The 13,085-nt window shown below is 37.9% G+C and overlaps 1 protein-coding gene across 2 annotated transcripts in view; it reads left to right on the forward strand.

The window, feature by feature from the left end:
* The window catches only part of BAZ2B (bromodomain adjacent to zinc finger domain 2B), a 367,012-nt gene that overhangs the window by 70,015 nt on the left and 283,912 nt on the right, over positions 1-13,085 (forward strand). The gene's annotated exons all lie outside the window — the stretch shown is intronic.

Raw genomic sequence — 13,085 nt, forward strand, 5'->3', positions numbered from 1 at the left:
CCTATCAACCAATGGGTTGCTCGTTTGATTCCTAGTCAGGGCACATTCCTGGGTTGTGGACCAGGTCCCCAGTTGGGGGCATGTAAGAGGCAACCACACATTGATGTTTCTCTTCCTCTCTTTCTCTTTTCCTTCTCCTCTCTCTAAAAATAAATAAATAAAATATTTTTAAAAATTTTAAAAAACAGCATCATTAGTCATAGGAAAACATCAATTTAGGGACACCACTATATACTTTTTAAAATGACTGATACTGAAAAGATAGACACCAAGTAATGGCTAGATCATGGAATATCTGGACCACTCATTCATTGCTTGTCGGAATATCAATGGTATAGTCACTTTGAAAACAGTGTAGCATTTTCTTTAAAAATTAAATATATAATACCTTCTGTGTTTTCTAGCCATTCCCCTCATTATATACTCAAAAGAAGTTAAAGTGGTAACATACCTCCACATAAAATTTTGTACATGACCACTTTATAAAAGCATTACTTTTTATTAAATATATTTTAATGTTTATGCTATTATAATTGTCCCATTTTCCCCCTTTTAATCCCCTCCACCCTGCACACCCTCTCCCACCCACATTCCCCCTTTAGTTCATGTCCATGGGTCATACAAGTTCTTTGGCTCCTACATTTCCTATACTATTCTTAACCTCCCCCTGTCTATTTCCTACCTTCCGTTTATGTTACTTATTCTCTGTACGTTTTTCCCCATTCTCCCCATCCCCTGCTGATAACCCTCCATGTGATCTCCATTTCTGTGATTCCGTTCCTGTTCTACTTGATTGCTTAGTTTGTGTTTGTTTCTGCTTTAGATTAGGTTGTTAATAACTGTGAGTTTGTTGTCATTTTAGTGTTAAGATTTATCTTCATTTTCTTAGATAAGTCCCTTTAACATTTCATATAACAATGGCTTGGTGAGGATGAACTCCTTTAATGATCTTATCTGAGAAGCACTTTATCTGCCCTTCCATTCTAAATGATAGCTTTGCTGGATAGAGTCATCTTGGATGGAGGTCCTTGCCCTTCATGACTTGGAATACTTCTTTCCAGCCCTTTCTTGCCCATAAGGTTGCCTTTGAGAAATCAGTTGATAGCCTAATGGGAATTCCTTTGTAGGTAACTGTCTCCTTTTCTGTTGCTGCTTTAAAGATTCTTTCCTTATCTTTAATCTTGGGTAATGCAATTATGATGTGCCTTGGTGTGTTCCTCCTTGGGTCTAACTTCTTTGGGACTCTCTGAGCTTATTGGACTTCCTGAAAGTCTATTTCCTTTGCCAGATTGGGAAAGTTCTCCATTGTTATTTTTTCAAATAAATTTTCAATTTCTTACTCTTCCTCTTCTTCTAGCACCCCTGTGATTCAGATGGCAGAACATTTAAAGATGTCCTGAAGGTTCCTAAGCCTCTGCTCATTTTTTTGAATTCTTGTTTCTTCATTCTTTTCTGATTGTATGTTTATTTCTTCCTTCTGGTCCACACCATTGGTTTGCATCCCAGTTTCCTTCTCATCACTGTCAGTTCCCTGTACATTTTCCTTTATTTCACTTAGCATAGCCTTCGTTTTTTCCTCTAATATGCAACCATATTCTACCAATTCTGTGAGCATCCTGATTACCACTGTTTTGAACTTTGTGTCTGATAGGTTGGTTATCTCTTCATCGCTTAGTTGTATTTTTTTTCCTGGAGCTTCAATCTGTTCTTTCATTTGGGCCATTTTTTTTTTTTTGTCTCATTGCCCCTGTTACATAGTGAGGGGATGAGCCTTAGGTGTTCAGAAGGGTGGGGAAATCCACGTCACTTTGTTGTGATGCTGTATGGGGGGGAGGTATCTGAGATGGGACAGTGCCACTTGCTCCGCTCTGCCAGTTTTCAGTCAGTTACCCCATTACTCACTGTCAAATTGGGCTCTTCTGGTGCTGATTCTTGTGTGTATGGGTTTGTGTATGTTCTAGGACCCTGTGCATCTCCCAACAAACTCTCCTGTGAAGCTGGGAGTTTCTCCTGCTGCCGTCTCAACCCCCACAGGTGTTTTCAGTCAGAGGCTATGAGGCTTTATTTCCCTGCGCTGGAACCCTGGGTTATGAGGTCTGTCCTGCTCCACAGTTGTTCCTCCTGGTTTATCTGCACTCGAATGTGGGACCACCCAGTCCATCAGCCGCCGCCTCAGGGTTTCCGCCAGCCGCTGCCTTACCCACCCCGGTCCTCTAGCTGCCACCTTGCCATTAGTCCTCTCTACCTGGCTGCCCATCTCCGCTCCTCCTACTGGTCTGTGTGAATGTTTCTTCTTCAACTCCTTGGTTGTCAGACTTCCATACAGTTCGGTTTTCTATCAGTTCTGGTTGTTTTTTGTTTTTAAATTTGTTGTCCTTTTCGTTGTTCAAGGAGGCACAGTGTGTCTACCTAAGCCTCCATCTTGGCTGGAAGTTAAAAAGCATTATTTTTAATAGATAAAAAAAATGGCTAGTACAATCCAAATGTCAATCAACTGATAAATAGATAAAATCTGACATATGTACAACAGAATACAACTATAAAAAGGAATGAATGATTGATATCTGTAATAAAATTGATGAATAATTACACTGAATGGAAGAAGCCAGAGAAAAGAAAATACATACTGCATGATTCTGTTGCCAGTGGAAGTGGGGCTCTTTCATGGATCCTCACATGGGAGACTGTGGTGTTGCAAGATTTATTTGGGTAGAAGTTTGCCCTTTTGCCCATCTCTGTCTGTTCCACAATGGAAAAGTCCAGTCTAGTTTTCATCAAGGCCAAAACAAAGACCAGTGTCCACAGTTTCTGTGGCATATTAAAGCTTAGTCCAGTCTAGGCTAGTCTTTCTCACCATCTGGCTAGCATAGCTTGTGTTCCCAGACACAACTCATTCTTGTGGTGTGGTATCTAAGCTCCCATCTGGACCCTGTGTTTGGAATCTGTGAAGCAGTTAGTCATGTGGCTGCTAGGGTCCCATGGTTATGGAGAGAGAATGTGTGCAAGCACTTGGTGGAGGCCTGGTCCCTGAGAGGGAGCTCTTCTTTGTTCCCTGATATTTTATTATCTTTGGCTTGGGATGGACCAAGACCTTTTTCAGAATAAATAATCAACTTCCCAGGCTTTTCAGGTTTCAGATAAGTCCATCCTGTAGCCAACAGATCCCTTTCCAAGGTTAGACTGATAGATAGGCTTTTATGGTCAAGCACCTCCCCCAGCACCATTTTTACTTTTATTGCATACCTGCAGAAGCTCCCAACCCAACAACCCTGTATCAGAGTTGGGGAGGGGATGTTAATCCCTTCAGAGGGACAATGCTGTGACCCCTTGCTGTGTGTGAAGCTGTAGCTTCCTAGTGAAGGAAACAGGCTCATGCTCCCTAGCCTATTAGGCTCAACAATATCCAATTCCCTTTGCTTCCTTCCTTTTTTTTTTTTTATTGTTGTTCAAGTACAGTTTTCTCCATTTTCCCTCTGCTTCTTTCCCCTGCCCCTCCCACCCCCACCTCCCACCCTCAATCCTACTCCACCTTTGGCTTTGCCCTTGGTTACTTTATACATGTTCCTTGGTGACCTTTTCCCTTCCCCCTTCCCCCTTCCCCTTCCCCCTCCCTCCCTTTCCTCTCTCTTCTGGTCACTGTTAATTTGTTCTTTATTTCAATGTCTCTGGTTATATTTTGCTTGCTTGTTTTGTTGATTAAGTTCCACTTATAGGTGAGATCATATGGTATTTGTCTTTCTCAGCCTGGCTATTTCACTTAGAATAATGCTCTTTAGATCCATTCAAGCTGTCACAAAGGGTGGGAGATCCTTCTTTCTTTCTGTTGCATAGTATTCCATTGTATAAATGCACCATAGTTTTTTGATCCACTCTTTTACTGATGGGCACTTAGGTTGCTTCCAGCACTTGGCTATTGTAAACTGTGCTGCTATGAACATTGGAGTGCATAGGTTCTTTGGAATTGTGTTTCAGGATTCTAGGGTATAATCCCATCAGTGGAATTGCTGGGTCGAAAGGCAGTTCTATTTTTAGTTTTCTGAGGAAATTCCATACTGTTTTCCACAGTTGCTGCACCAGTCTGCATTCCCAACAACAGTGTAGTAGGGTTCCCTTTTCTCTACAACCTGGCCAGCACTTGTTTGTTGATTTGTTTCTGATGGCCATTCTGACTGGTGTAAAGTGATATCTCATTGTGGTTTTAATTTGAGTCTCTCTGATGTCTAGTGATACTGAGCATCCTTTCATATGCTTCCTTCCATATTAATGATTAAGCTATCTATCTCCCACAACAATTCCATAAAATTCTAGAAAATGAAAACTAATCTATTGTGATTGAAAGCAAATCAGTGGTTGCCTGGGATCACAGAGTTGGGTAACAGATGAGTGGGAGGAAGGAATCTTTTGAGGGTAATACATATGTTTACTACACAGATGCACATTATGTTCAGTGATCAGTTTTACTACTGTTCTCAAAGTCTATTGATGATGTTTCACCATGCATCTGATATTCAGTTCATGTACAGAGAGCAAAGCATGTACTTGTATTGCCTCTTTGCCTCCCACATGAATCGTCACTTTACCAAAATGAATCATCAAAAGACAAGGTAATTGGCTGAGTGCTATGGTTAATTTTATGTGTCAACTTGACAAGACCATAATAGCCCAGATATTTGGTGAAATGTTATTCTCAGTATATCTGTAAGGGTGTTTCAGGATGGGATTAACATTTGAATCAATAGACTAAATAAAGCAGATTGCCTCCCTAACGGGTGTGGCCCTGATCCAAATGAAGTCCTGAACAGAACAAAAAGACTGACCCTTCCTGCCTGACTGATGATGAGCTGGGACATGTCTTTTTCTGCCTTCAGCATTTCTGGTGTCTTGATCCAGCAGCCTTTGGACTGAAACTTACACTACGGACTATCCTGGTTCTTAGGCCTTTGAACTTGGTCTGGAACTACACCATCAGCTCTCTTGGGTCTCCAGCTTGCCAATTGCAGATCATGGGACTTCTTATCCTCCATAATTGCATGAGTCAATTTCTTATAATAAATCACTTTCTATATATATGGTGTTAGTTCTATTTCTCTGGAGATCTCTGGAGAGGTGGAGTGCCTGCTGTATCAAATATCTACAAATGTGAAAGTGGCTTTAGAACTCAGTAATTTGTAAAGACTAGAAGAGTTTTGAAGTGAATGCTAGAAATACAGACATTAAAGACCATTCTGGTGAGGCCTCAGAAAGAAAAGAGAAGAGTCAAAGTTAAAGTTTCCATGTTTTTCAAGAATGCATAAATAATCATGAACAGGATGCTGGTAGAAAAATAGGCAGTAAAGGCAATTCTGATGAGCTGTCTGATGGAAGTAAGGAACAGGTTTTTGGAAACTGGAGGAAAGGCAGTCTTTGTGATACAGTTTTATGAATTTGGTTGAATCATGTTCTGGGTTTTGTGGAAGATACAAGTTGTGAGTGATAAAATTGGTGTATAGCAGAGAAGCTTTCTAAGCAAAGTAATAAAGATGTGGCTTGAGTCCTTATTCCTTGTAAAATGTGAAAAGAGGGAGATGAATTGAAGATAGATTTCTTAACCAAAAAGTAATGAAAATTTGGAGATTGAAATTTTTTTTTAGGCTATCCATATTGTAAAACTGAAAACCTCGTTGTGAGAGGAATACTAAGGTTGTTGCTGGACAACCATTTGATGAAGAGATTATGGGTGCAACAAGTGGATTTATTCAGCCACTTCAGCAGAAGCCAGTAATTAGAGATGCAAATATATTAGCAGAAACCCTGTCAGTTTGAGTTTTGAAAGCAGGATGGAATGAAGGATGACTGTAGGATTTCTTGGATTCTGCAGGTCAGGACCATAGAACTATTAAACTTCAAATATATGCTGTTCTTAAAGAAAAGTGAATGACCCTAGAGGAGATTCAGAGATCATCATGGATGCTACTCTTACTATTGGCCCAGGAAACAAGTCTGTCTCCTACCCAATTTTATTTTTAATTATTTTTTTATTGTTCAAGTACAGCTGTCCATTTCCCTCCCACCACTCTTCCCCACCTCATCCACCCCCACCCTCAATCCTATTCCATTTTTGGCTTTGTCCATGTGTCCTTTATACATGTTCCTTGATGGCCCTTCTCCTTTTCCCCCTGTTATCCCCTCCACCCTCCCCTCTGGTTATTGTCATTTTATTCTTTATTTCAACATCTGTGGTTATATTTTGCTTGCTTGGTTGTTTTGTTGATTAGGTTCCATTATTCAATTTTAGATGGAGTTGTAGGTGAAATACCTGACCATGGAAATGTTGATTCTGCTGTCATTCAAAAGACTCTAGGTATTAAGTCAGAGGAATTTAGGGAAGGTACATTTATCAACTTAAATGAAGGAAGTGGATATAATGAAAAGGATTAAGAGCCTTGGCTGGTGTTGCTCAGTGGATTGAGTGCCAGACTGCCAACCAAAGGGTCGCTGGTCGATTCCCAGTCTGTGCACATGCCTGGTTACAGGCCAGGCCCCCAGTTGGGGGCATGCAAGAGGAACCAATCTATACATCTCTCACACATCAGTGTTTCTCTCCCTCTGTTTCTCCCTTCCTTTCCCACTCTATAAATAAATAAATAAAATATTTAAAAAAGAAAAACGAAAAGGATTAAGATATCCCAGAGGTGATCATCCAGTAAAAACTAATTAACATGTTAGAAGATAATCCAGATTTTAAAATTATGTGAAATTTGCTGTGGCCTGTGTGCTCTTTTGGTTGGAGCATCATTCCATACACCAAAGGGGTGCAGGTTGGATTTCTGGTCAGGGCACATGCCTAAGTTGTGGATTTAACCCCCTGTCAGGGTGTGTGCAGGAGGCAATCAGCTGATGTTTCTCTTTCTTTCCCTTCCTCTCTTTCTAAAAAGCAATGAAAAATGTCCTCAGGTGAGAATAAAATAAAAAGTATGTGAAATTCATCAAGGTGTAGAAAAGCTACTCACTCCTTACCTTAATTTATAAGAGGAGAAGGCAGGTACTTTTCCAACCACTCAATAGTTTTGTTTTGTTTTTTTTTACTTTATTGTTGATCAATTACAGTTGTCTGCATTTTCTCCCCACCCCTGCCCCCCACCCCATCCATACCCCCCTCCCTCGCTTGCTCCCACTCTCCCCCTTGGTTTTGTCTGTGTGTCCTTTATAGTAGTTCCTGAAAACCCTTCTCCCCACTGTCCCCTCCCCACTCCCCTCTGGCTATATTTAAATTGTTCTTAATTTCAGTGTCTCTGGTTATATTTTGTTTGCCTTTTTTTTTTGTTGATTATGTTCCAGTTAAAGGTGAGATCATATGGTATTTGTCCCTAACCACCTGGCTTATTTCACTTAGAATAATGCTCTCCAGATCCATCCCTGCTGTCACAAAGGATATAAGCTCCTTCTTTTTCTCTGCTGCGTAGAATTCCATTATGTAAATATACCATAGTTTTTCTATCTACTCATTTGCTGATGGACACTTAGGTTGCTTCCAGCACTTGGCTATTGTAAATTGTGCTGCTATGAACACTGGTGTTCATAGGTTCTTTTGAATTGGTGTTTCAGAGTTCTGGGTATAATCCTAGCAGTGGAATTGCTGTGTCAAAAGGCAGTTCCATTTTTAGTTTTCTGAGGAAATTCCATACTGTTTTCCACAGTTGCTGCACCAGTCTGTATTCCTACCAGCAGTGCACTAGGGTTCCCTTTTCTCTGCATCCTCTCCAACACTTGTTTGTTAATTTGTTTCTAATGGCCATTCTCACTGATGTGAGGTGGTATTCAATAGTTTTTTTTTTAACAAGGAAGTAAGAAAACATTTTAATCTCAGTTTCTAATTTTTAAAAATTACTCTTTAATAAATATTGGTTTTAATATGTTTTATTTTCATATAAATGTACAGTGAACAGTAAGAATTTTCAATGTTTTGACAAATATTTGGAGAGTTTATAGAACAATTATACTTTTTCCATTAATTATTAGAAAAGCATTGTATATTGCAAGTTGCACAGTCATTTAAAATTTTTTTTTAATTTATTGATTTGAGAGAGAGAGAACATCAACTTGTTGTTCCAGCTATTCATGCATTCATTGGTTGATTTCTGCATGTCCTGACCTGGGATGGAACCCACAATCTTGGTGTATTAGAAAGTTGCTTCAACCAAGAAGCTACCTGGTGAAGGCTGCACAGTCATTTTTACAATCCCACATTACTGTGCAAAGTGAAATTGCTTGTATATCTCAGTTAAAACTGCTAAAAATTGAACTAGCAATAATTTAAATTTTGATTTTGAATTTAATTGTATTCAAAGGCAAGAGAAAGAAGTTGGAATATTAATTATAAATTACTAAAAAGTTTCATTCAATTAAATTCAAAGCTTTGAAAAAAATCAGAATTAGCCCAATCTCAAATAAAAAGTGTTTTTAAAAATATCTTAAAACTTTTCCATATGAAACACTTAGATTTTATTTTCTGAATTTTTATCATATTCTTCCATATGTTAAAGCTTTTAACTACTGCCACTTGTTAATAAGTTTGATATATTTATAAAATCAATAATTTAGTAAATAGAGTATTAACTCCGAATAAATTGATTTTTGGTGAATGCACCTGATGGCTGAAAGATTTCAACACTTGATGAAGACCTGTTTGATACTGGGAATTGAATAACAAGTATACACACCCATATACTCATATATAAACACATAGGTATAATATATTTATCAATCTGCTTTTGAACGATAATCTGGGAAGCTGAAAATCACTTAAGTGTGCACAGAGGAAGTTCGTACAATAGCCTATGGCAAACACTTAGCTGGTACAGCTTTCACCTGATTAAGGTGAAAAAATATATAAAAGAGTTAGTAAGCAATCTATGGAAAACATGTTATAGAACAAGAGAAAATGAACATTATTTCCAAAGTTGACAGAGTCTTAACGCTCAAAATTATCATTGTACTAGATCTCTCAACATTGATCAGTTGCCTCTAGTACATACCTAAACTGGGGACTGAACCTGCAATCTGGGCATGTACCCTGATCTAGAATCAAACCCATGACTTTTTGGTTTGTGGGCTACTCTGACCAGGGTGGAAGAAACAGAATTTTAAGGAGTAAGGATATTTAGGAATTTTGTGCTCAACTGACTTGTCTTTCATGTATGAAAGGAAGAGAAATATATATTCTCAGATATTCAAGACCTCAGAAAAAATATATTTCCCAAACACCTATAGGAAAAAACCTTTAAGAAGACATATTCATTAACTGATGCGGGTCTTGGCCAGCAGGATCCATGTGTTGTAGCCACAGTGAACAAATTCACACATGCTACAGAAGTCCTGTGAAGAAAAAGGGACTGCATGGCCGTTCTCTAAGCGAGAGAAAGAGCCCCAACCCCTGCCTGGACAGGCCTTTATTGCTTTTCTGGGTACATTACATCTAGGATGGTCCTCATTTACTACACACAGGTTCTTTATAGGTGATTACCTTTTACAGATAACAAAGGAAAGAATGTTGCTAATGACTTCAAAGAGAAGGATGTTACAGATCAAGGGGAAAAGTGGTTGAACTGGTTACACTCCATACTTGGGAGGTTTAGCTCAGATTTTAGGAAGTTACAGTAAGAGCTTGCTGCCACAACTCAGGGTGAGGGAGTTTTAGCAAAAGCAAGTCTCATAGTAGCCCAGGAAGAATGCAAGCTTGATCCCCCCTCACCGGAAAAATCTATCTGTGGGCGTGGCTCCTGTGTGCTGGGACCTTGCTCCCCACTGGCCTTTTTGAGTGAAAGCTGGGCTACATTTCCCATGCCATGTAAAACAGTTCCCTATAATTAACTGAAAGATGATTTTTTAAAACTCCAAATGCATCAATAAACCAGCTATAATGTCTGTGTTGCATATCTAGTTGTCAATTTGTAATGTTTAGTTTTTATTTATTATTTTTAAATATTCTAATGTGCTTTTAATTTTTATTGTATTTTTTCCCATTACCATTTAGTCCTCTTTTACCCTCTTCCCCCAGCAGTCATCACACTGTTGTCCATGTCCATGAATTCTTTATCCCTTTTGCTCAATTCCTGTACTTCCTAACCTCCCTTTCCCCCAGCTGTCAGCTGCTCTCCATCCATGAGTCTGTACCCATTTTTCATGTTAGTTCAGTTTGTTCATTAGATTCCATATATGAGTGAAATCATATGGCATTTTCCTTTCTCTGACTGGTTTATTTCACTTAACATAATGTTCTCTAGGCCCATACATAGTGTCACAAAGGGTAAAATTTTCTTCTTTTTTATGGTGCAGTAGAATTCCATTGTATAAATATCCTATGGTTGTTTTATCTACTCATCTACTGATGAACACTTGGGCTGCTTCCATATCTTGGCTACTATAAATAATGCTGCAATGAACATAGGGGTGCTTATGTTCTTTTGAATTAGTGTTTTGGGTTCCTTTGGATATATTCCTAGAAATGGGATGGCTGGGTTGAAATGCAGATCCATTTTTAATTTTTTGAGGTATCTCTAGACTGCTTTCCACAGTGGCTGCACTAATTGCTTTCCCACCAACATTACAAAAGCATTCCCCTTTCTCCATATCCTTGCCAGCACTTGTTATTTGTTGATTTATTGATGATAGCCATTCTGACAAGTGTGAGATGACATTTCATTGTGGTTTTAATTTGCATTTCTCTGATGATGAGTGACATTTAGCATATTTTCACATGTCTATTGGCCATTTGTATGTCCTCTTTGGAGGAGTGTCTATTCAGATCCTTTGCCCATTTTTTAATTGGGTGGTTTGTTAGTGTTGAGTTTTGTAAGTTCTTCATAAATTTTGAATATTAATCCCTTATCAGATATATCAGAAAATATGTTCTCCCATTCTGTGGGTTGTCTTTTTATTTTGTTGATGATTTCCTTTGCTGTGCAAAAACTTTTTAGTTTGATGTAGTTCGATTTATTTATTTTTCCTTTTGTTTCCCTTGCCTGGGGAGATATATCCAATAAAATACTGTTATGAGGAATATCTGAGATTTTCCTGCCTATGTTTTCTTCTAGGATTTTTATGGTTTTGTGTCTAACATCTAAGTCCTTGATCCATTTTGAATTTATTCTTATGTGTGGTGTAGGAAGGTATTCTAGTTTCATTTTTCTGCATGTATCTGTCCAATTTTTCCAACACCATTTATTGAATAATCTATCTTTAGCTCGCTGCATACGCTTGTTTCCTCTGTCGAATATTAGTTGACTGCATAGGTGTGGGTTTATTTCTCAGCTCTCTACTTATTCCATCGATCTAGTGTGTCCGTTTTTATGCCATGTAATTTTTATTTTACTCAGCTTACCAATGCTTACTTGAAATAATTCATCATCACTATGTTATTCTTGAACATTTTTTTTTCTGTTACCTGATTTTTAGAATATTACTCTTTTTTTCTGTTCTTTTCACTGGTCACTTCTTAATTTTCTTTCCTGAATTTTCCACATAATTCTAACTTTTAAGTCACTCTTTAGTGATCAAAACCATTCATATTTATTTAATTTAATTTATTTTTATTTTTTAAAGTGTAGTTGGTATACAATACATTAATTTTAGGGGTACAACATAGTGATTTGACATTTACCTGTCTTACAATGTAAGCAATCATTTCATATTTAAACACTAGAAAGACTTTTTAAAGCAATAAACACTAGAAAGTCTTTAAATAGTATAAGGAAGTAATTACCAAATTTGTTTCTTCAGCCTGCACCTTTTCCATGAACCACAAGTTTATGTAGCCATCTTTGTACTTAACCACCTGAATGTTTAGTTAGCATCCTCAACTTAACAAGTACTAAACTAATTTATTGATTTGCACCAAATCCCCCAACTCCCTCACCCAAAGCAGCATTTTTGAGTTATAAATAAATGCTAACTTTAGTTTTCTAGTACCTGAGAACAAAAAGTATGGAGCCACCATTCACTCCTTTTTCTCTTATGAATACATGTCCTATCTATCAACAGATCTTTTAGCCCTACCTTTCAGAACACATTCAGATTCTGATTACTTCCCGCTACTTACATCACTACCATTAGTTCTTAAGCTTAATATCATCATTTCTTGTTAGAATTTTTAGCAACCTCCTATATATGGTCCTCTAACTTTTATTCTTGCTTCACTACAGCCTGTTCTAACACTGTAGCCAGAGAGATTTTTTCACAGGTAAGTCAGACCATGTCATTTCTTTGCTCAAAACCACTCAATGGTTTTCTACTCAGGGTAAAAACTCAAAGTCTTTATAAGGGCTTAAAAAGTTCTACAAAATATAGCAGCATCTATGGTACTCTCTAACCCTGTCCCTTGATGCTCTTGTTTTTGACCACATCAGCCCATTTACTGTTCCTTTAACAAACTAAGCATATTCCTGCCACAGGGCCTTTGTAGATCATGTTTCCTCTTGTGTGGGAAGCCCTTTCATATATCTACATAGCTTATTCCATTACTTTATTTAAACAGTCTTTGCTCAGATATCTTATCAGTGAGGCCCTTTTTCACTGTTCCTAAAACTTCTTATACATCTTTTCCACTACTGTTTTCTTAATACTTGTTACAATCATATATAACGGGGGGTGGGGGTAAATCTTACCTACCACCTGTTTTTGTACATAAAGTTTTCCTAGAAAACAGCTATGCACACTCTTTTACATGTTGCTTATGGCTGGTTTTTCTTTCCTTTATTTTAATTAAAATTTTTTTATTGTCGTTCAATCACAATTGTCCCCATTTTTTAACTTGTATTTTTATTGTTTATGCTGTACAGTTGTTCCCACTTTTTCTCCTTTTCCCCACCCCCTCAGAACCCCATCTTCTCTTCTCCCCAGGCCAGTCCCCATATTGTTGTCCTTGTCTATGGGTGTACATAAATGATCTTTCATTAATCCCTTCAACATCTTTCACCACATTGGCAGACTTGAGTAAATACTTGTGGCCCACAAAGCCTAAAACATTTTTATTTACTGTTTGGCTCTTTATAGAAAAAGTTTGCTGACCCTGATATACACTATGTATTTGCTGATGTGTTTATTACCTG

The sequence above is a fragment of the Phyllostomus discolor genome, chromosome 4, assembly GCF_004126475.2.
Source record: "Phyllostomus discolor isolate MPI-MPIP mPhyDis1 chromosome 4, mPhyDis1.pri.v3, whole genome shotgun sequence".
NCBI classification, from domain to species: domain Eukaryota; kingdom Metazoa; phylum Chordata; class Mammalia; order Chiroptera; family Phyllostomidae; genus Phyllostomus; species Phyllostomus discolor.